Below are 26116 nucleotides of genomic sequence, written 5' to 3' on the forward strand. Positions count from 1 at the left end.
ACAAAGAAAGATGATGTGGGCATGCCCAGGAAAATGAAAAGCTACCTGTTAAGTGTTTGTATTACAGGAGAAAGGCTCTAATAATTTAGACTAACTGCCAAAGTACCTCGAAAAGATTGAAATAAAAGCAACGTACTTTTAAGAGCGAGGAGGGAAGAGTCATATGAATAGTCACACAGAATAGAGACGATTTCCCTGGGGAAGTTGTAGAGAAACACATTTTAAAGATGCTTATAACAAAAAATATAATCCTTTAGTTTGTATGAGAATGTCTGAATAGCCTAATTGAAGAGCACAGAGAAGGCACTTTACATTTAATGGTGCAAATTATCATATACATTCCCTATAGCACTTGGAATCACAGGCTTATCCATAGGTGTTTGGTTTGGTTTTTTTTTTTTTTTTTGCTTGTTTGTTTTTTTACAGTATGTTCTCAGGAGTTATAATATATTTTTTCTTGAATACAATTCTAATAAAATATGGAGCTTTTATAAAATTGATTTCTTTCTCAGAAGTAGTAACTTTCCATGAGGTATATAAATTTAAAAATGATTGAAAAGAGATACCTTTCTGTGGACAATGCTTCTGAATCGGTTTCAGTTTTCTCTAGTTCTTCTTGGAACACATACACAGAGCAGTCGGAGGCTGCACGCAGAAGTATGTAGTTAACATATCCATGTAAAGCCACACTGACTGAAAACTGACTATATTTCACATAATACTGTAAAGTATTTCTGAAAGACAAGAGGAGAGTTTGCTAATCCAACTGGAAAGAATGTTGTCCTTTTTTGGTTTATTTTTTATTGAAAGTGGGAAAAATTTTTCATATACTATACTCTTTTATTTTTTATAGAACTCCTGGTATGTTCAAATAAAACAGCAACTAAGCAAACATTTCAGGAAAAAGAGGAAAATTCATAAGTTACAGTACTAGTTTACTTAGGTGGTATATTATTAAAATCATGAAAATATAGTTGAGAACAAATTAATTTGCCAATCTGGATATCCTGTGTACAAAGGTCAGTGAAAAGATAATTTCTACCATCAAATAAATAACATATATCAAAAATAATACAGTAAGCTGTTTAAAACAAATGTCTGAGATTCTCCCTTCCATCTCTTGTATTCTGTTGGGGAGGCTTGCTTCTGAAATTATTGTTTGAGTTCCTAAATTTTTTATTTCTATTTTTGCCTCAGTTTGGGTTTTCTTTATTGATTCTATTTTTACTTTCAGGTCTTGGATTGTTTTATTTATTCTCTTCTACTGCTTGCTTCTATTTTCATAGATTTTTTTAATGGATTTATTCACTTCCTCTTTAAGGATCTCTAACATATTCATAAAGGCTTTTTTAAGGTCACTGTCTTATGCTGTAGCTCTATGAGCTGCTGGAGATGGGGGCAGAGAGAACAGAGGTGTTCTGCCATGGGGCTAGAGATGAGACCGTGGAATTAGATTCTGAGAGTGGAGGGAGAAGTTAAGATCTACAGTTAGCCTATTTGCTTCCCTGGCTTTCCTGGCTTGTGGGTTCCCAGGGAATGCCCACTGAAGTTGGGGGCTAAGCTAAAACAATGACAAGGAAAGGACATTTGGAAAGAAAGGTCTTTGTGATCACAGGACATGAGAGCAGAAGGAGAGGGAGGGTACAGCAGGTGATTTGCTACAGAGCTGGAGAAAATACTGGATGATTGGATCTGGAAGAAGTGGGAGAGGGAGAGGAGAAGGTCTCCAGATAACCTTCCTGCTTCCCTGGCTGGAGTGCACACAAAATATTCTAATTACACTTTTAACCTTTTCAAGCTCCTCCTCAATCCTCCCCATATTCCTACCCAACCAACTCCCCCTCCAAAAAAAGCAAACATAAAACACAAGTAAACAAAACAAAAGACCAACACACGCACACACACAAATACCTAAAACACGTAACAGAAACCTAAATATACAAACAAAAGACAAATAAGACCAAAAAAATTCCAAACAAAGCAATATGAGACAAAAAATCTACAAAAATATTGAGTTTGTTTTGTGTTGCCCCCTTAAAAGCATGGTAAGAAACACAAAAAGACCCAGATAGGCTTAACAACCTGTCAATAGAACAGTTCTTTAAAACTGGAAGAATACAATTAAATGTCTCATACTAATAAATATGTAACATAAGGTGAATTCTGTTCTTAATACTGCGTAACATAACATGTTATATTTATATATGTTATATTTCTCTAGCAAAATTTGGCTTCCTGTGTTGATCATAATTTTATAATTTGAACAAAGAGGAAACAATGAAGAGTTCTTTTTACTTTAAAATTAATTCAACAAGAGGAACTCATCTGTAGGTAGAATTAAAATAAAAATGTTTTAAGAATATATTGCCCTTTTGAAATTAAATATAGTATGCATTTTCAACAATTAACCTCAGCTATTTATTAAGTGGAAAACCAGTTAAACGTTTTTTAAGATAGAATAGAAAAATGACATTAGCTGTTATCTGTCTTTTGTAGATCAAAAAATAAAATTTAGTATTTAAGGTTTTAAGTAGTTTCTACCCTTCCTTATTTTACCTTGTGGGATTTAGTTGCATATTTTTTTATATAAGAAAAATATTTTACTGATGCTCAAAGTCCAATTTACGTAACAATATTATTTTCTTTCTATGTTTGTTATGGTCAACAACCTTATTTTTCTTGCTTAAATTTTTATTGCTAAGTATTTTTTTTGTTATCTCTAAAACATGAACTTTCATATTTTTTAAACTTGAATTTATCCCTGTTAACTTACCAATGATACTTAGCTAAGAATAGAATTAGAGACTGTAGGCTTCTCTGTGCATCAGCACTATCTTTTGGTTATTTATTGTTAAAATGTTTCTGCTTATATAATATTCATAAGTTGAAGGTAATAATATACTCATAAGTATTTCTAGAAATTTTACTTTTGACAAGGTTTACTTTCTCTGTGTCTTTATCTACAGTGACAGAATATTACATTTCAGAGAAAGATCTGTCTAAATGTACCATGGTTATTCATGATATTGCTTAAATTTGTTCAACCCCAACTGTCTGAAGAATGAAATCCAAGATTCTCAGAGAAGGATGCTGATCTGTGTCAATTTCTACAGCCTGATCTCTCACCATATGATGTTTCATATACTTTGTGCCAGAAACATAATACCTTTTAAATCCACTGAACTATCCATGCTGTTTTTACACTGTAAGCTCATTATTCTCTTCTTCATGTCAAAATGTTTATCCCTGCAAACTTTATTAACCTCCCAATTTATTTCAACACTAAAGCATTAATCAAATTTTTATTTTTACTCTGATCTTTGCCTAGCAAAATCTGAGTGAGCTGATTATGCGTTCCCCATAAGTCAGTCAACTCTGATGCTGTTGGACCTCAAGCTTCTCGGTGTTAGAGCCTCTCTGACACATTTCTGCTCCCTATCGTGTCGTGTAACATCATGGAAAAACAGCAACTTATGTGTAAGCTGAATATTGAAATAGGTAATATCTTCAGATAATTCTAGATAAACAAAAGTAGAGTTCCTTTTACATGTAATCACTGAACCAAAATTCAAACTTACACACTCTGTGATACTCAGAGGCAGCTAAGCATTTGATAATATGAATATTCCAATATTATGAACAGGAAGCACATTTTCCACATTTCTACATTTTCTCAGAGAAGGAAGAAATTGTTTGTGTGTGTGTGTGTGTGTGTGTGTGTGTGTGTGCATGTGAAAGTACCCATTGACATATTTTTATTTACAAATAGCAAGACAGCAATTTTCTGCAAAAAATTAATAAGAACCAACACTATTAAAATTTGTAAAATTACAATGATATTTTTTACATCTGTTTCAAAAAGTATATTCCAACTTATTTTTTATCTTTTCTTATTTCTGAGTTCAGAAAAAATTAATAGGGTAAGAGGAAATATAATTTCAAGACAGAAGTGTATGTATAATGTTATTAGTTAAGTGATAATTGGGATAGAAATTACACTTTTTATTTTCAAAAGTAATTTCAAATCTACAAGTTAAGTATTTTGCTTGGTTTTGTTTTGTTTTGCATTTCTTATGAGGTCTTTGTTACATTAATGTTTTAAGAATACAGTAGATTCTATTATTGCCTTTCTATTATTAGGAACTACATTGACATTGTGCCTGGTCACTGTGAAGCATGAAACCACTTTTTTTTATATCTACTTAATCTATTTTTTTGTCTGCCCAATTGTTCAGTAAATGTGTAATAAGTACTTTACCAAGCTTTGAGTTAATGTTTGGCAACATGATTATAATGGTAAGTGTTCTAGTTTCCTCTTTTGCTGTGAAAAACATTCTAACTAAAATAAACATGGGGAAGAGAGGATTTCATTGGCTTACCCTTTCATAGTCCACCATTAATGGAAGTCAGAGCAGGAATTTAAGACAGACACTTGAAATAGAATAGCTTTTCCTGGCTCACTCTCTGGACTAGCTCACTCAGGTTCATGTTCAGCTTGCTTCCTTATATAGGCAAAAACCGATGGAGAGGGAATGGTCCTGCCCATAGTAGGCTGGGCTCTCCCACATCAGTTAGCAATCAAGACTATAATCCACAATCATGCACAGAGGCATATATGAAAAGGACAATTGCTTAATTGATACTTTTTTTTCCCCAAGTGATTTGAAGTTGTGTCAACTTGACAGTCAATGCTAGCATTAGGATACTAAGACAATTAAATAATAACACTATTAAATATTTAGCCTAGATATGCAAATAACTATTATGCCATAAAATGGTCGGCTAAGGAAAGCGCAGGGTCTATGGGAATAACTCTTTAACAGGTGCATTATTCCATGGACATTTGGGAGGAGCACTTAAACGATGCTAACAAATTTGAAAGAAAAAATATTTGAGGAGGATCGGTAAAATAAGTGCTTATACTATCAAGTGGTATACTTATGCTATCAACTATTTAGTTAGGTCCCTGGTGAGTTTACTTCCCTTCACTAAGATAAAGAATGTAATATCACGTCAAGGAAATAATTTCAATGAAGTCTAACCTCTTGTTCAAAAAGAGCATTGGGGCTCCCTACAAGGTGTGTAGAGAATGGGAAGTTATATATATGAGCATAATTGACAGGTGTAATACTTCAAATTCCATCTTAGTGTGACTGACAACTAAGGGAAGCTCCCTGTGTAACTTGCAGCCAGCTACACCACTGAAGAGGAGACGCCTCCCCTTCACAGCAATTACTTACTGCTCATACAACCACAGAAACAGGGACAGAGGTCTCTGGGTCTTGTTTTGTCAATCAGAGAGTCTCATAAAACTTTCAAGTTTCCTGGGCTTCATCTTCTCCTTCCTTGAGGAGATTTTCAGTGGAGAAAGAAAGGATACATAGCAAATGTGAAATGTCAGATGAATATTGAAAAAAATAATTCAGAAAAAAAAAGGAGCAGGGCAGGGCATAGGAGAAAGAAGGCATCACAAAGTCAAAGAAAACCTCAAAATGTCTGCATGTAAAATAAAACATCTGTGAGGGAATAAATGAATTGTGGGGGATAGGAGAGCAAGGAAGCAGAGATAGTAAATGAGTCTATTTTCTGTGGATTACAAAGCAAAACATAGGTTCAGAAACAAGTGACTTCCCAAGTTCAAAGATGAGTTATTGTAGTATATTGCTGAATCATAGCATCCTGGCTTCCAGCCTGAATTTATTGTATTCATATTGGTAAGTGACTAAGAGTTATCACTGCAGAGACTAAATAAATCCAGACCTGTCTCATAGGATTACTCATGGTGTAACCTTAGGATAAATAAGACACTTGAGCTTTAGCAGACCAAAGTAGCATACCAAAGGAAAGTACAATTACTAACAGCACAGTGAATTGTGGTAGCATGTTACCACAGATGCATTTCCCCAACAATGAAACATATTCCAGCCTAATATTTCCTGATGCAGTTTCTGTATTAGTTACCTTTATTTCTGTTTCAAGAAGCACCTTAGGGATGGGTGGTTTATTTTGGGCTTACAGCTAGAGGGTGTGGACCATCAGATGTCCTCTTTTGCCAACCAGACAGGGTGTAGAATCATTGAGAAGACAAAGCTCTAAGAATGCTTTTGACACAGTTTCTAGCTTGAGTTAGTTGAGATAAAAAGCACCACCCTAGTGTGGGTAGCATGTTCCACGGGTTGAAACCCTAGACTGATAAAAAGGAGGAAGCAAGCTGCACACCAGCATTCATTTCCATTTCCTGACTGTTTCCTGAGTTGCCTCAACTCTTACCAGTCTGATATTCCCACCATAAGAGACTGTAGCATAGGATTAATCCTCCTTCTTTAACTTGTGTTTGTCAGGTATGTGGTCACAGCTTAGGAAAAGTAACTAATGCAGCACCCTTCCTTTACATTTGGGATGACTCTGTGATTCACATTTTAGCCAATCAAACATGATCAGAGTGTCTGCCTTTTCATAAGTAGATGGTAAGAAGTAATGACAAACCAATGTCACTTGAAGCTGTGTGAGAACACTCTGCTCTTCAGCCCCAGCTGATCTCTTAGATGATAGTCAACACCAACCCTAGCCACACAAGGAAGGCATCTTTGACAACCATCACAGCATGAGATGCAATTATTTGTAGTTCTGTTAAAGCCCCTACCTGAGAATCTAGATATCTCAATGAATCATGAGGAATTATTATTAATTACTGGTGATTCTTGCCAATTTTTCTTAAAATATTTGTATATGTTTGTTTTAGATATTAAAATAAAACTTAGGCTAATCATTCTTTTAGTATTATAAAATAGCTGATTACTTCTGACTCTCACTCATGAACTCTCTTAGAGAATTGTTTTTCTTAATATCTAATGACTACAGCTACCATTTGATGTTAAGGGAATGAGTAACTAAATACACTCTTAATTGTAAAGACATTTTACCAACTCTAGAAAAAAACAACTATTTTATGGCCTATATCACACAAACACATTGAATATACATATTTTAAATTAATACTTTGCCATAGGTTTTAATCATTAAAATATTAACCCAAGCATAGTGCTGAACAAGGATAAAAGTATTAACCCCACCACAAATGCTTTATCTTAAAATGATAAAACATATAAATAATTTGTTTACACCCATTGGTAAAACACACAGAACATTTTATTTTTTTAATTCCTTATTATTCCAGCTTTATTTTAGGTTTACTACACCTTTTGATATGTCATACATCTTTATTATATCATTTTAATTTTCCATAATATCATCTTTTTCAAGTTGTTGATTTGATCAATTCATATTATTTAAAGTATTCAGTCACTTCAAAACATTCATTTTAATGTCTTAATTTATGCTGATAAAAATCTTGTGTTTCTGACAGTATTTAATAAAGCAATCATTCCCCAACATCTTTATAAACATTAAAGACATTCTTTTGAACAACTTATATTTGACACATTGTAATATAATCATTTGTCCTTACAATGTAAGACCTGCCTACATTTTCAACACTTTTTCTGTAGTAATACCATATTTTTCCATGTCATTTTTACACTTGTAATAAAAATTGGAAATGCTAATTTTTGCCATGTTTTCAAATGGTTTACAAGATTTAAGCTATGTTTTTCATTTTAATAAATTTGATATGAATAAGTGTTTAATTTGAAGCAGCCAAGGACAATCTTGTGCTAGCTAACCTTATTAATCTTAGTGTACAGCCAGTTTTAAATATCTGAACTTTAATTCTCCCAGTATATATACTTAGTGCTGTTATGATAGATAATAATCAACTTCAAGCATCTGAGTGGTCACAGAGTTTCCATCTTTGAGCCAAATCTTATCATTAACGTAAAACTAATTCAATTTAATAATATCATTTATGTATAAAATAATTCAAACTCCCAGGCTGTAATACTATACGATGCTGAGTGTAATTTCAACTCTGACAAAGTGTTTGGGAAAGTTATAAGTCCTGTCCATGGTTTCTTCTATTTTGCTTTGGGCGAATCTGGGGGATTCTGTATTTCTATGTTTACTGAGGTGCTTCTTGAGTTCTTTATTTAATGAGTATTTTGTACTCATGAAGTAACAGTTGTGGATTTAGAAATAGGAAACCTTCTTATACAGCAATTCTCTTTACCTGCCATGTTACTCTTAGAAAATAACATCTAAAGAAACCTTAATGATCAGAGACATTTACAGCTGGGTATCTCTCCACTGTTTCTAAAGGCTATTTCTTGATAATTCTATTTCCATTCAAGATCAACTCAATGTGATAAAAGAACTCTGTGCACAGACCATAGCTTGTGCATGCTCTCTCTCTCCCTTCTTCTCTCTCTTACACACTTAAAACATGTTCAAGAATTCACTCATTTCCTGAATTTAAGTAATTTCCACAATTATTCATTAAATCAACTCAGAAGAAAATATTTTTATTCTCAATAAAAGTAATTTAACAGTCAATTAAAAGAAAATTTTGTTATTGGTATGTACAGGCAAATATTGATAGAAAGTACTTGAAACAGATAGGCAAAGTAAACTTCTTGAAATGAGGTTTAGTGAAAAAAAGACAATGCATAGTGAATCTCACGGAAGTATTATTTCCTGGCGTGCTGTTTGCTTTCTCTTCTGGCATCTCAGCCTTTGCTGCACAGTAGGCACAGAGCTAGTGGCGTATCCTTTGCTTCAAACATCAAACATTTACCACCAGAAAGTAGTGGGAACAGATTTCTATAGCTCAACTTGAACTTCCTTTTTAATGACTATTTTGTCCTCATTCACAACAGCGATGGGTTCAGAAATAGGAACTAAACTTCTTGATCACCAAACGAAACCACTTCAGGTATTTGAATCAATCTGGTGAGATATCTATAGTGGATTCTAAACACCTTTCATTTTTCAACAAACTGCTTTCTCCTTAGAATTTAAAACTTTGGTCCCACTGAACTTAGAGACTACTTATTTAATAGTGTAGAGGTGATATTCTCTTCATAAAATGTACAATGAGCATCATAGAAATTTTGGACAAGAGAAACAAACTATTATTGGCCAAGAGTCTGGACTTTTACCCAGTTGATCTGAGTCTAAATCCTGACATTTCCTCTTAGGATCTGTGTGGCTTGGGCAACCAACAAACTTCTCTGGTGTCAATTTGTGCTCCTATAACATGATGACAATAGTGATTTGTATATAAGGTTTTTCTTTCATTCTAAATTAATTATGTAAAGCAATCATCAAAACACAATTGTTTTCAGTTGTCATATCTTATACTTAATGAAATATGCTAAGATAGTTTCTGACTAAGCTGGAAATCCAAAACGAACATTCTAAAGTTGATTATAATTTTTTTGTTTCTTGAATTTTGCTTGAACTTTCTTTTAAAGAGTGAATTTAATCTACTCAATGTGTAATTGGAATAATTGTATAGTCTTTTAAGCCCAAATAAATCATGTAGTTTTTAATCTCATACATCTCTACCAAGCATGAAGATTATCATAGACCCAACAATGACTTCCTTATGTGTGACCACTGAGCAAGTACTTAAATGTGATTTGCAAACCAGCTCTATTAAGTTTAGGAACATCAAATATCAATGAATTATGCTGATTCAGTAACCACCAATAAGAAAATAGATAACCAATCTTAAGAACTGACTTGTTTTATTTGACCCTACATATACCTTGTGTTAAAAATGACAGTATACAGGAAGTAGTACTATGGGAAAATATTGAAATTTTAAATCTTTCAAACACCTTGCTTAAACTGAAGAAGTTACTGCCTGAGAACAACTAGCTAAACTAATGTCAATGTCATTGCTTCTTAAGGTTCATAAATAATATTAAAGTTACATATTTTCTCAATTCTCTTTTCCCCAAATAAGGAGATGAACATTTTTATATACCCCATAATTCTCAATGAATTTAACTATTTTGTGAGTTTATAAAAAGATTTATTATTCATCATGGTTTGGTTCAAACATATTTCCCCCAAAGGGATTAAAAACTTACACAAAAGTATATTTATCATGTGAAAAGCTATGTATCTTATTGTTAGAAATATTACAAAGGCAAGTTCCCATGAGGTTTTTAGTCCCAAAGCCCAGGATTTATCATCGCCAACTTTCTGATTTAGCATCTATGAATATGGTAGTTTCATGAGACAGTAAAATACATTTTTCTCCAGCCAAGATCCATCCAGGAAAGAGAAGCAATTTTAGATATTTCATGGAGAGGTTTTAACACAGAGAAGTGGTTACATTTGATAAAAGAGCTGGAAGCTGAATGGCTGATAGTGAATCAATTTAGAGGTTAGTAACAGTATAAAGTCCTCATGATCCCCAAGGATAAAGAAAAGAAGTGGTTATACACTGTAAGTTCCCGTGATTGGCTGGTCCTAGCTTGAAATCAAAGAGCAGTTGATGAAACCTGAGATGTGTGGCGCCTGTGTTACAGACCACAGGAAAAGGGATACAGAACTGGAGATAAACTGGCAGTTATCACTTACTTACTAGGACACTGACTGAAGAAATTACTTGAGCTGTAGCATGTGTGATGCAAAGACAGCATCAATACAATCGGGGAAGTTTGGAAAGGGTAAAGAAGGACGCCCGACACAACAAAAGACACAGAGGCAGAGTATCTGACGTGGTCCCAGGGTCTGATGTTTGCACACTTTTCAACGTCTTGGCAGGCTTACTAACTAGAATGAAAAACAGTTTCTACTTCTATGTTTCATCAAGAAAGCAATGGAGATACCTACAGGGCGAAAATGAGCACCACTGGAATTGTCTGTGTTTTCTGAAACGGCAATTAAGGGTCGGACTGAGCCATGATGCCAGCTCTGATTGGCTGTAGTCCTAATGATTCTGGGAAATGACATAAAAAAGAAACATGCCCACAGAAATATGCTTCTCTCTGTACTGATGGGAGCAAAAATAAACTGCTTAGCAAATCTTTCCCTTATCCAGGAGATACAATTCTCCCCTGTCACTTTTGAGAGCCAATTTTCTCTTGTCTTCTGTCGGCTATGAATAGATTTTAGGAGTACAATGTTGTTAGCTGAAATATGCTATTCGGTTTGACACAGTGAATTTGCTCTATTATTTCCTATCTTACTTTAGAATTGCTTACTCTTCTACCTCAGTTTCTTAACCTTCCCCAGGAAAGCTACCTGTCTAGTATTTGAGTTGTTTTCTTACCTTCAATGCCTCACCCATCTTTCCACGTTAGCTGCTTCATAATGACTTTGAATGATGCTGTTAGCATTCCAGTATGTTTTTAAAATTTGCATGTCTAGAATTAGCTTTAGTACAAACACATAATATGACTTAGCAATTACTAACTGCCTCTTCTGGCTGCTCAATTTCTTTAATTATACTAATTGGAAGTAGTCCAGGATAAAATATTTTATTAAATTTTATATTAGTAATCTAATATTTCAAGATCTTCCATCATTAAACTATTTTATGTGAAATAAAAAGCTAAAATGAGGTTGCAGGAAAAAATGTAACCTTTCTATATTGCTAGTAAATGTGACACATTAGAAAAATGACAATATGTATTTCTCATAAATTTTCTGTAACTTTACTGATAAACAAATATGCATTTGGAGCAAATAAGTCCACAAATAGTATTATACTTCTGTCATGAAAATAATTTTTTGATAAGCTCTTTTTTAAGGGATAAAAATCTTATATGAGTGCTCAAAAATTCTAGGAAACACTGAGTCCATAAGCTGGAACAGAAAATCTGTTGCCTCATTATAGAAATTCTGAGTAAATGCTCTTGTGTTCAGTGCTGGCTTTGGAATAAGGATTCCTGACAAAAGGAAGATCATAGAGCTAAGAGACACCACCCAGATGACAAATAGAAAAAGAGTGCATGTAAGACTTAATCGTCAAGATTCTAGAAGAGAAATAAAATCATCTCTCTGACTATCTGAACTGCACATAGCAATGCATCATGGGAGTTTATGAATCTTAGTTCATCAATGCCAGCAGAAGAAAGGGTTAGGTCATTGCAACTGTAGCCCAGGTTAGTGGCTATTCTGACATGCTCAGATCTAACTAGAAGAAAAATTCAAAATTAAGGTGTTAGACATTATTGGACTTTCATTTTATGTGTGTCTTGATGACAGTTAACAGAAAAAAAGCCAGTAAAGTAAAATATAAACTGAAGGTATGACTGAGTCCAATAGAGAACACATTACAGGGGTGTTAGAGAAGAAGAAAAAAACCAAGAGGTGTCTTTGCGGCATCAAAGTTTGTTCGTTTTCTCTATGGAGTGTAACACACTTTTACTATAAAATACTTTATTATGGTTGAAATTATAACTATTTTTAAAAAATAGTAGGGACCCTTTTGTTAATGTTGTTTCAAAAATAGCCCTTTATGTCAGAGTTCTTGAAGGACAACCTCCCTGGCTATAAGATATGCAGACATGTTTGACAAATAGCTAACCTAGTTCATTTGTTTATAAATATTTCTGTCCCACAAATACATTTTTAAGCTACTAGCCTTTAAACACCTAATACCATATGTTACTCAAGAGCCCATCAAACTGTGTAGAGGTGAAGCAAAGAATGTGAACAGATGTTTAATTCCAGGGCACCCCTACATACACTGGCCATTATATTTGCCATGACATTTTTAGAGTGGATCCCCTTTCAGTGGACAGAAAACTTCTCATATAACACAGGGTCTCATAGTCTAGATATTGTAGTCCCTAGATCTTAAAGTGTGCATATTTCATGCAAGTCATAAAAAGAAGGTTAAACATGCTTTCTATAGAGACAGAGATGAAGAACAGCTCCACACCACCACCTGAAGCGGCCTGAGACCTTCCCTTAATTTTTTAGAAATCCTAATTTAGGTAAAGAAAGATCCATGGATTCCCAGAGAAAGTAATTTCAAGACTATCCATTTACAAGCAGTGTTGGAGCAATTAAAATATACTTTCAACATAGAGTTTGAGCATAAAGAATTTTTTTTAAAAAGGAGAGGGGATGGGGAAGAAAGAATGTATGTCCAAGACCCTGAATATAAGTTTCTTTAAAAAGAGTTGAGTTTCATTGTCTTTATAATGGGCACTTACAAGATTTTGGTGATTTTTTTTAAGTTATTATCTTTAACGGTTTGCCAAGGAATTTGAATAAGACTGCTAGGTGCTTCCTGAGGTATACCTGATAGATTACAAATGATAAGGCAACACTCCAAATAACAGAGATGAAGGAAAATGAGATATCTGTACCATCAACAAAGTTAGTAGTCTGTACTACACAATTCACAGTCATAAGTTCTTTATTAGTATTTTTAATAGCTACATGCCATGCACTTATATGATAATTATAACTTATTAAGGCCTGTATTAGCTTCTAAGTGAAGATTGCTGAAATGGTATGCTTGGGGAAAATCTTGTGTGTTAAAAAGGTTGCACTGTAAGAAGGTAGATTTTGATAAAGTGATTTGATAGCTAGGACTCTGACCCAATGAATATTTCTATCTATTGATGAATTCACAACTAGATGTCGTTATTGGGAGCTTGTAGAACCTAGTAAATACGGTCTAGTTGTAGAAATAAGTCACTGGTGCTATAACTTGAAATATATACCGTATTCCAGATCTCCTTCTCCTTTCTCTTCTCTTCTTGTCCATCTCTCTCTCTCTCTCTCTCTCTCTCTCTCTCTCTCTCTCTCTCTCTCTCTCTCTCTCTCTCTCTCTCTCTCTTTCTGATTTCCAACTGTAATGAAATGAGTAACCACTGAAGACATGCTCTCTACAGCATAATGTTTTGCCTCACTGTAGGCACAAAGGGGCCCATTGCACATGGACTCAAACCTCTGAAGTCATAAATCAAGACAAATATCTTCTCCTTTTCATCGATTCTTCCATGTATTTTATCATTGCAGTGAATGGCTTACCCAACCCCTACACAAAAATATGCTTTTTGTAAGATACAACCTTGGAGGAGTAATTTTGGAGATATTACTAAATATCTCCAAATACTTCCAAGGATATTATTCTTGTTCATATTCTCAGAGGTCATGCATGATGATGCTATAACATAGTAAATAATTATGTTGAAAATAACTTCCTCACAATTACATACACAACCACTATAGCCATATTCATATGTGACTTTCTCCTATATAATATTGTCAACACAATTATTTACTACATCACAACATCATCCTACACTCCCTAGGCATTCTTCTAGGAGGCACTCACGTATGAATGTAGCTATAATTGTAGTGTATGTAGTTGTGTCCTTTCATGTGGTAGAAAATAATACCTTTCCTCTTATTAGTGTATTACATACTTTTGGATGTTGGCCTTTCTTCTCACAGGTATGATAGCTTTACATAATATAAATTGTATCTTTGACACAAGATGTATGAGTATTTGCTTCAAACTTATTTTGAACTTTGCTAACAAACTTTTGCCAAAGTAAACTTGTTCATTTACATATTAAAATACATTATTACTTTAAATTTCATGTTCCTACATGTTGTGTCATACCTAGAAATACTTTCCCTATAAGTCCATGAAATATTAATAAACCCATCAATCCAAATTGTATGACTTTTAACATTAGTGGAACAGAACAATGATAAATATTTAGTATGTTATTTGTGGGCCAGTGGAGATGGTTTAGTACTTAAAAACACTTGCTGCTCAAGGCAATCAAGACACCTGTGGCCTCTGCAGGTACCTGCATTCATGTGTACATACACACATGCAGATAAACAAATTGGAAAATAATAAAAATAAATGTTTTTGTTTGTTTGTTTGTTTTTCGAGACAGGGTTTCTCTGTGTAGTTTTGGTTCCTGTCCTGGATCTTGCTCTGTAGACCAGGCTGGCCTGGAACTCAGAGATCTGCCTGGTTCTGCCTCCCAAGGGCTGGGATCAAAGATGTACATCACCACCACCCGGCAAAAATAAATCTTTTAATTCCTTAAGTATATGATGTACACATGTGAAAATGTCACAATGATGCTCATTATATTTACAATTAATATGCACTATTAAATGCACTTAATGCTCTTTAAAGTAAAAGTATTATCTAACAAAAAGAAATTAAAGTTTTTCACAGTTATAACATTTTTGAGTAGGAAAAGTTATAAAGATAAATTTTATGATGAATACTATCATTATAGAAAAGGCTTATGTATAAACTTATTCAATTATTTCAAGATCAGCATTTGTAAAATTCCAGTTAGACTGGACATACATAAATAGGCCATAAAATGTATATTGGTTTTAGATAAAGTCATCGTATGCAGAATTATAGAAAAATAATTTTGTAGGATGTTTTACTTTGTCACATTTATTGTTATTTGATGTGTGACTGGTGTTCACGCTCCATTGCATGTGTGGAGATCACAGAACAATTTGTAATATTCAGTTCTCTCCTTCCACTATGTGGACTTTCAGGCTGAACCCAGGTTGTCAGGCTCAGTGGCAAGCTCCTTTATCCACTGAGCCATGTTTTTTTAAATGGTGTGAGCAACTTATACTATTTTACTTCATCGTAAATTGCTTCCAACCAGTTTTAAATAGCTTCTCCCACATGCCAATAAGCGAGTCTATGTCAAGGAGTCCAAGTCCTTGTGGCACATTTGACAGGTGGTCCCAGAAAGCAACAGGGCAAGAATAGAGAAGTGACAGAAATAAGAAAGGAACGCAATAGTGATTGTCACCATGGGTGGGTGACTACACTGGGCAATGGGAGCACAGTCCCCACGCAGATAGTGGGATACAGTGGGAGACTGGATATGCTTGAGAGTTATTCCATATAAGATGGTTGAACTGAAGAGTGGACTCACGAGCCTCTGTCCTAAGCACTGTTCCCAGCGATATCAGACACTTGGCAGTTTGCTAGGATGCTGCTACCATAAATCGTGATGCTTATTGCTCAGAGACAATAGAGAAAGTATCCACAAAATATGGACTGACCATTTTAAAAGTGAAATTTCCCCCAAAAGCTTGTGAAGGGAAAAGTTGGCACTCCTGCCCAGCTCTGCCCACAGCAACCTTCCTTCTTGCTTATAAGGGATGGTGGGTTCCTTTCTGATTTGTTATTTCATGAACTATAAAAACTGTCACATTTGTGTGTGCATAGACAGAATATTCTACTTGGGAAAATCATACCTTGATTTACACTTCTCTCTGGAGCTCTCTCACTCCTGCAGATCCAGCCCTGGGTACAGCTTCTCCATCACAGCTTTTTTTTTTTCCCTTAGACATGATCTTAAGTAGACTAACCACTTCCTGAGGTTGTTTATCTGAAGGTAGTGAATCACCCAGATTTACTAATTGCATACAAGAAAAATGAGATTGTTAGATTTGTTTGTAAACTAGGAAAGGATGTAGTGCCCAATTATTTTATATAACACTAGTTAAAGCTTTACTGTGAAAGCAATCATTTGATGTGGTTAGCAGCCACAGCACTGGGCAATGCTCGTGGGTCTCATTCAGTCACTTCAAGGTATTAAACTCCAAAAGTGACTCAAGGTGGACACATCAACTCTTGGCTATCAGCCAAATATACATAGATATAGATAAGTATAAATATAGACATAGTCTCCTCATGGTTCTATCTTCTTGGAATAGCTAAACTAACCTGCTCAGGGAGGTAAGTTATTTCTGGTTATTTGCCCAAATCAAAGTCTTACCACAGACTTGAGGTTTGATGTCAGGGCTTGGCCCACTAACAAGGAAGCAGAATTTCTCCAGCGGGGCATCTTGGCAGAAACCTGCAATTCTGCTTCTATATAAGATTTTTTTCTTCTTTCTTTTCTCTTCTCTTTCTTCTTTCTCTCTTTCTTCTTCCTTCTTTCTTTCTTTCTTCTGAACAATATTCACTATGTATCTCTAGCTGGCCTCATATGAGTGGTCGTTCTGTTTAACCCTCTCAGTCCCAGAAATACAAACACGAGGTGCCCAGTCTCCAATGGTACATCTATAGCACAACACCTACATGTAAGTCTCAGGGAAAAATCACAAAAGGCAGGTGGAAAGACTGCAGAGGACCAGGTTGCCTAGATACTATCTTCTAGACTTGACAGGGATGCTGCACCAATAAAAATCTCAACAATATGATGGCACATAAATGACTGCCAAGTGACAACGCTGGTCTGCATTTCAATGCAGATATGGTAGATTACACAAGGCTCACCCTCTGCTGAAGAGCTACAGGTGATCAGTGGCTACTAAGGGAATAATCAGTCTTCTCTAGGGGTGAGCCCTTGGCCAGACCTAAAAGCATGTGCATAACAGTAACACTAGGGTGGTGTGTATGCGTGTGTGTGTGTGTGTGTGTGTGTGTGTGTGTGTGTGTGTATAACAATAATCATGGAAGAGGAAATGAACTTTTGAGGTGGGATAGTAGATATTAGAAATATGTTTCAGATATATTACAAATAGAGAAAATAAGTATGGGATGAGTTGACTCTATGAGTTTTCTACATTAAATGCTTTTTCAGCTATACCAGATGAGCCTAAATTATGCAGATCATACTCAAAATTAATATTATGTTTTGGGGAGTTATATGTGTCTTTATTTGCTTATAAAGAAGACAACTTTTAAAATTCATATTAACTATATGCCAGTCATATTCATTTTAATATATCTTATGTAATCTTTACAAACTTGAAAGCATTCCTCAAACCTTGAGTCCTACTTTGCAGTTTTCAAAATGCATGATCTATGCTAGAATTTTTCAATATACAGCATTTATTCCTATCTCATTAACTATATTCATGTTTTTTGTGGGGGTTGGGCAACACATTGCTTTCTCAAACAGACTTTTTCCGCACTTCAATTCAACTGAATTTTGCATTTGTTCATTTCTTTATGTAAGCAAAAGTGCAACTGGATTTTCAATATACAAAATGAGAATGAATACCATAATTTAAAAAGTTGAATATTATAAAAAAAGAAGAAAAGAAAATCCCGAGAGCAAGGAAAGTTGGAAGTACTTGTAGAGTTTCAAATGTGCTTGAATAAGCCTGAGAACATAATAAACACAGAATATAGGGAGTACAGGGAAGGATGTCATGGGATCTACTTGCCTTAGATTTCCCTAAAGAATCTAAATATTACAAGACCATGAAGACTGTAAAGTGATTAAGGGATTGCAATAACTGGCAAGATTAATAAGATAAGCTTATTATTATCTGACAATCCAGGAATAATTCATAAGTAAGTATAAAAAACTGAATTTATCTTTAATTTTCCAAGAAAGAATCTGTAGCGAGACTCTTGCAAAATTTTTCCATGCTATAAATTTTATTTTCAACAAATGAACTCTGTCCTTTACTGGAGATAACACTGAATAAAGTATATAATTTCATATGCTAGAGAGAACTATAATAATTGTATATTTTTCAAAATCAAGATCTCTTGTCTTTAGGAATTCTACCTTTGAGTTGCATATTAAATTATTAATGTGTAATAAAATATTACATTTAAAATACCTCCTTAATAACTTCAGTAAAAATCAGCTTAATATGGTTAAGCTACACTAAAATTGTAGTTATGATAGAGTCTGAGATGTAAACAAAGAATCATAAAGAATGACTGCCCCTATTGACAAGTTTTTCATGGAGCTGAAAGTCTTCTTGAGGTGACACCCAGATCCCGGGGTTGGTCTGGGTTCTCACAGGCAATTGTTGCTCTCTGCAGTATGTGGTACTGTTGGGAGATGCACTAGAAACTTGTGGGACTTGTAAGATAAGGTCTCCTATCTAGTAACTGCTTTGTTTAATAGGTGATATGTGTTGCCTCTGCTCAGCATTCATTTTTCATGAAGATTCATATGTTCATACCTAATTGCAAAAGAATCCTAGACATGTAACATTCTCATTAACCTAGAAATGCAAAATAGTGAATGCACAAGAGTATTAGAAGTTGCATTCCACTCTAGGATTTCAAAGCTCTGGGCAGCATCCACAATAAAGGGGCAGACCATGAGTGACCTCATGCTACCTAATATATAAACTTAGAATTACTAAATGTTTTCTGTTTTATGTTGTTATAAATATAGCTTTGTAACAATGGATAGGATATTACATATATAAGAAAGATATAATATACACAATGTTTAGGATGATACTGGAAAGTTTAAGGGCAATAATGACATAAATGGTAGTAATGCATATGTGCATATAGTTATAAAATTCCCTGAATATTATTTCAAAGTCTATTGAGCATAAATATTCCTTTAAGGCAACTCCAATTTTGCTATATATGCATAAAATTACAAAACAGGTTACCATTTGTGCTCATGTTGGCCTACGGTATGTGTACAGGGTGATTTTTCCCAAGGAAGTTTCCTCCAGAGATAGGACCTCACAGTGGCTACATCTGTTCTTGCTGGATGAGAGTGTTATTATATTCACAGCAACAGATGTTGCACCGGGAGGTTTGTCTGTTACGCTTAGAGAAATTGCACCGTAGAACTAGAAGTTTTATGAAAATCAATGATGTCACAAAATAAATGTCTGACCCCAATTGCCATAAAAAATGAACATGCTTTAATTTCATTAACTTAATGTGATTATTTGAAGTTGACCATCATTTCAAAAACTCTAAAAAGCAGACCAAGAGGGAAGATTTTGATATACTGACATCAAGTGTGAAATAATTTCCGTTAAGTTTTTCTTTTTAATTACACATGACTTGGTTATACTAGTAATTATGCTGAGGGCTAACTGTATTTTCGTGTTTAATTGTTTCACTTCCAAGTCTGAATGAGGCACTCAAACTTTCACACTTCATAATCATCACAGGATGAATCTTGTCATGGCTAAACCTTCAAACAAAAAGAAAGCAGACATATTGGTTAAATTAATTTTGTCTCATTAGATTATATTATCTGTCTGAAATTGCTGATGCAATTTTAGAGAAAAAGTCAATTGAAACTAATTCAGAGTCTGAAGACCATTCCATGTATAAATTACATTAAATATAATCCATTAAGCCAATATTTAATGACCACCCACCATGAATACTACCCTGTACTCAGTTCTTAGCACAGAACTGTTGATCAGAACCCTGAAATACAGATTTGGAGAAAAAGATCAGCTTTTGCCAGGCAAAGCAACATCTTCAAACACATACTATCCAACAGCAGGTTACAGAAGCTCCTAGGAAGAAGGCATGCTCTAAAACAAGATGAGTATCTTCCCTCAAAAAATGAGAATAAATACTTTTGGAGTTGCAAACTGGTCAACCTAGAATGTAGACAGTCCTTCCCTTCAGAGAGTATAATTATTAAGTACATGGTACATACTACTACCCAAAAGCTTTCTGATGGTGATGATCTTAATTTTCAATTGCTTCAATAAAGTAACTGGTAAAATTCCAAAAAGATTATTCTTAAATTTGCTCTTAGTGAATCACATTCTCACACATATTCTATCTTCATGTTTTTACTCCTGAAAATATGGATTCAGCTACAGTATTAGCACATTTTCTTCAGTAGAAAAGTGATGTGCTACCTATGTATTGTGCATTTTGTGAGGGGTAGAGGAAAACTTACAATCACGAGTATTTATAGAATGTTTGAGATGAATAATATTATGATGCTCCATTTAGGAACATGTAAAATTATTTAAACATAGTGTCACAAATAATGTATAACACAGTTATATGAAAAAGATACTTGCCATTAGTTTAAAGGGAATTCTGTGGATTTTCCCACATTGGGTACTACGTGTAATTTTAAATGACCATTTAACCTTACTGGGAATTCAACTCCTTTAGGGTCAGAAGATTAAGAGCTGTTGAAAGGTGTTCTAAATGGAGATGTTTTAAACTGCTTGTAACTGCATTTGATTCTGTGGTTATTTTACAAAAAGTCACCCTTCAGGGGGACTGACCTCCAAGATATGTTGCCCATGCTCAAAAGAACAGATGATAATAGAAGTTTTAACCCAGCTATTGAGAACTAACAGAGCATTTTAGAACTCAGAAAAAAAAATATCCCCTCTGAGAGACATATGTTCAGGGAGATAGCTGGAAACTATGGTTCACCTGTGGATTTCTTGGCTAACAGCCTGAGTATCTAGTCAATTTAAGGGCAAAGAGTCATGCCATACTAGAGACTCAAATGAACAGTGCCTTCATTATTTGAGAATATCCCCTATTAAAGAGGCTAGTGGTTTATGGATTTATTTCATTGAGTATGCATGATTTATTAGGCTTTGAAGGTTATATACCAACAAGACATGCATGTTATTATGATGGGAAACAAAACAAAAGGGGAGAAAAGCCAGAAGGCACAAAATGTTCTAATGTAATTTTCAAATTTGGAAGCACGTTTTATCAATCTCTGCCACGATGCTCCCGGCAATGTGTTCAAGGGGATCCAGCACCTGAAGCAGCAGAGTGAGTTTTACATCTGCAATATCCAACATCAGAAGATATCCAGCTCGTGCACTGAATCTGTAATAGAAATGAAATCAGTAATGCTATTGAACTGGAGTCATTGGAACAAAAGTCAAATTTTAAATCTGAAATTAGAACACTCCTCTAGAGTATTAAATATTCACAGTCCCAAACAGAGGTAGATATTGAGCTATTTAGTAAAATTATTTTCTGTTATCTTAAAAAAGAGTTTAAAACGAACTTGATAATAGTGTACAGAACCCACAAAATGGTCCAATGAAATCTACTTTTTACAGGGCATGTGTGTGTAAAAGACAGAGGACAACTTATAGGAGATGGTTCTCTCCTTCCATGATGCAGGCTCCAGGTATCAAACTTGGGTGGCCAGGCTTAGAGGAATGTGCCTTTACTTGCTAAGCCATCTGGTTGGCCCAAAGTTTAATTTTAGATATAAGGACTCCAATATAAACCAAGTCAACTCTACTAAAAAAAAAAAAAGATTAAATGTGTTAAACAAATATAAACTACTTTAGTAATATAAACAATTGAGGGATTTATTTAACTGTTTTCCAAGCATTGTGAAAGACATATTTTCACATATGCCACATATATGTTTATACTCATATAAACCTGTTAAGTTTCAACATTTTTATTTATGTCATGTATCTGTGGTTTGTTATGTTGTACTAGGTAATTAGGTCAAGAAGGAATTGTGGACACCTGAAATGAGTATAGCAGACAAAAAGGCAAGGCATCTTTGCTGGTTAATTTTGTAAACTTGATAACAATCTATAGCCACCTGAGGAGAGAGTCTTAATAAGGCATTGTCTATATAAGATTGGCCTGTGGGCATGTGGTGGGTAGGGGATTATCTTGATTAGATTAATTGATGTTGGAAGACCCAGCCTGAAAATGATTAACATCAGTCCCGGGTCTGGGACTGTATAAAAAGGAGAAAGTGAGCTGAGAATAACCATGCACGCATTCATTCTCTCTGCTCTTGACTGTTTATCAGAGTAGCTACTTCAGTTCACGTTTTGATTTGCCCATGGTAATGAATTGTAACTTGGAATTATAAGCCAAATGAATCTCTCTTCCTTGAGGTTGTTTTTGTCGGAATATTTTCTCACAACAAACAGGAAACAAAACTGGACAGCACCTCAGGAGTTAGAAGGAAGAGAAGAAGCCATGTAAACAACTATGCACAACAGTTAAATCCCTTAGAACGGATCTCGGTGTAGCTGTTCTATCCACTAATAAGTGGTCCTGGAGTCTCTGATTTCCACCTGATTCCTTTGCAAAGCCACTTTGCAAAAATCAATACATGCTGGCTCTACTATTATTATTCATAAACCTTTAAGAAACAAGGTCCTTAGCTATATCTCATTCCTCATAAGTATTAAAAGAACAGTTTTGGAGTCAAAATTTTCATACCACTTGGAAATCATACACTTGTTTTTAAATGATATTCTCGTTCTGTGTATAACAAGTATATCAAACATCATATTTTGAGGAATAAACGGCACTAATCCAGATATGTAGCTTTATAGATACGGATGCAGAGATCAGAACTAACCCTGACTCTCACAGTCATGAGACTTAGACAGAGCCACCATGATACAATGGGGAAAGGGCAGTATGTCTCCGCTGCTGAAGAGATCACGTACTTACGTCACCAAAAATGGAGAAACTGAGCCTGTGCTCCACTAGAAGCTTCACCCCCCTACTGACTAGCATTCACAGTGCCAAAAGTACTATGCCCAGTACTGGAATAGAAAAGTAATCTTCGATCCCATCCAGCTAAGAACCCTGTGAGCTTCAATAGGTACCTTTCAGTAAGATATAACCACTGTTTACATAGCGGTACAAATCCTATGGGAATAACCAATCACCTTTCAGTTGGATTCAAGGCCTCTTCCATGAGATGGAACCCATATTTGACACTATTAATCAGGCCAAAAACCTGAGAGTAAAAAGGTTACTACAATTATCCTACTAAATGAACATGCCAATATAACAACTATTACTACAATATTTCTACACTCTTAAATCAGTGTATCACTGAACCATCATCAGGGAAGCTTCTTGCAGAGGATGGTAGATAACAAAATGGACTGCACTAGACAATATGCAGAGTAAGACGCTTTTGTAGATGAATTTCTAAATAGTCTCATTAAATTAAAAAAAAACCCACGGGGCTAGACATAGGGGTGAAGACCTGAGAGATCAGGGAAATAGGGAAAGCCACAGCTAACATTACATCACCAACAAGGCAGCTTCCAAATGTGAGTGACTTCCTGTCTACCCAAGCCTATATGCTTGGCTGATTTGCTAAAGCCATCTGATTTGCTCTCTCTGTCCAGCTATATCACTTCCTCTTCCTGCCCAGCTCTGTCATTTCTTGTCTGTCTGTACAGACATCCAGACCTCTATGGTTAACTAGTGTTGGAGTTCAAGGCGTGTGCCAACATACCTGGCTCTGTTTCCAGTGTGGCCTTGAACTCACAGAGATACAGATGGATCCCTGTCTGCCAAGTGATAGGATTAAAGGCATGTGCTAACACTGCATGACTTTTGTGTTTACTTACTTATAAAGGTTTGGTATTTCCTCTGATCTCCAGGCAAGGCAAGCTTTATTTATTAAAGCACACACTTTGGAGACCTCAGCCATGAATGGGATGACTATCACAGCCTTATATCAAGGCTCAGGGATCTGTACCAGGCTTTCTTTTTTGGGCCATCAACCAGCTCCCAAATCATGATATGGAGACATATTACTTATGAATGCTTGGCCTTGCTCAGGCTCACTTCTTGCTAGCTCTCATAATTTGTCTGATTCTCTTCATCTGTGTTTTGCCTTGGGGCTTTTTACCTTTCTTACTGTATGTCCTTCTCTGTGTCTGCTGGCTGTTGGCTTCCTGGCTAGTCCTCAGTTTCTCCTTCTCTTTCTCCCTTGTTTTCTCCTCTCTTGTCTTCTCTAACTTATTCTCTCTGCCCACCAGTCCCTCCTATCAATCTACTGCCTAGCTATTGGCCATTCAGCTTTTATTAGACCAATCAGGTGCCTTAGTCAGGTAAGGTGAAACAGTAACATATCTTTACATAATTACACAAATGCAGCATAAACAAATATAACACATCTTTGCATCGTTAACAAAGGCAGCAGAAACAAGTGTAACACACCTTTACACAGTTAAAGTAATATTCCCCAGCATAAACAAATGTAACACATCTTTACATAGTTAAATGTTCTGCAGCAGAGATCTATGGCAGGGGACAGTAGAAAGAGTATAAGAACCAGAAGCAATGTGTGACTCTAAGAAAACAGCAATTTCCAGATGCAGCAAAACCGAGGCACATATGAAATCACAAAGACTATAACAACATACAAAGGCCTGCACAAGTTCAAATTAGACAAAAAAATCTTAGCATGGGAAAGTGGAAGTGAGCACAAGGTCCTGCCTCTAGCTAAAAAGTCAAAAAGTTATTTGTCATTGGTAACTGCTGGGGCAGGAAAATCAGTTTTCTTCAATGAAGTAACATTGGGTCTGTCAACAGATGATATATTTCACATTTTCTTTTGTATTTTCAATTTCTCTCTCTCTCTCTCTCTCTCTCTCTCTCTCTCTCTCTCTCTTCCCCTCCCTCCCTCCCTCCCTCCCTTCTGTCTCCTCCTCCTCCCTCTGTCTTTCTCTCTCTCTCTTTTGTTTGTATTGTTTTGCTTTGCCTTTAGTTTTATTTATTTATTTATTTATTTATTTATTTATTTATTTATTTTTGTTTCTTGTTTTCAGGGATAGAAAGACTATGAAATGGGCTGACAGGGAGTGCTGTGGGATAATGTTTTTGTACACTGGTTTAATAAAACACTGATTGGCCAGTAGCCAGGCAAGAAGTATAGGCAGGATAAGCAGACAAGGAGAATTCTGGAAAGAGAAAGGCTGAGTAAGGAGACACCAGCCCACCATCCAGGGAGCAGCATGTAATGGCACACAGGTAAAGCCACGGAACACATGGCAACATATAGATTAACAGAAACGAGCTGAGTTTAAGTGTAAGAGCTAGCCAATAGGAAGTCTGAGCTAATGGCCAAGCAGTTTTAATTAATATAAGCCTCTGTGTGTTTACTTGGTTCTGAGTGGCTGTGGACTGGGCTGGATACAGGAAAACATTCAGCTACAAGGGAGAAGGAACCTGAGAGGAGTCACAAAAGGGGAAAGACTATGACTAAAACATAATATATGAAAATTTTAAAAATGAATTGAGAAAATGATAGTATCTTATTAATTAATACTAATGAAACTGAATTGTTTATATTACAGTACACCCAGATATCAACTCAAATAGATCAAAAACTTAAACATGAGATTTGAAACAATAAAATGCCCAGAAAAAAAATAGGATTTGAAAAAACTCTTAATATTGGTTATGGCAAAGCTTATATTTTATATATCTTTAAAAAAACAAAAACTCAGACACCAGAAGGAAAAACAAATAAACAACAAAGTAAAACACTTCTTCAAAACAAAAAGTAAAATTAATAAATAAATATTTGATCCATGAATTGGGAAAATAACACAAATAATATGATAGATAAGGTATTAATATGTAGAATATATAAAGAATTTACATACTCAAGACAAAAATCTCTCTCATGAATAAAATATGTAAATATTCAATTTTCAAATCAGACACGCAATGGCCAAGAAATATGAGTGTATGTTCAGCCTCAGTGATCAT

Source organism: Peromyscus eremicus, chromosome 16_21 (genome assembly GCF_949786415.1).
Source record: "Peromyscus eremicus chromosome 16_21, PerEre_H2_v1, whole genome shotgun sequence".
NCBI lineage: Eukaryota > Metazoa > Chordata > Mammalia > Rodentia > Cricetidae > Peromyscus > Peromyscus eremicus.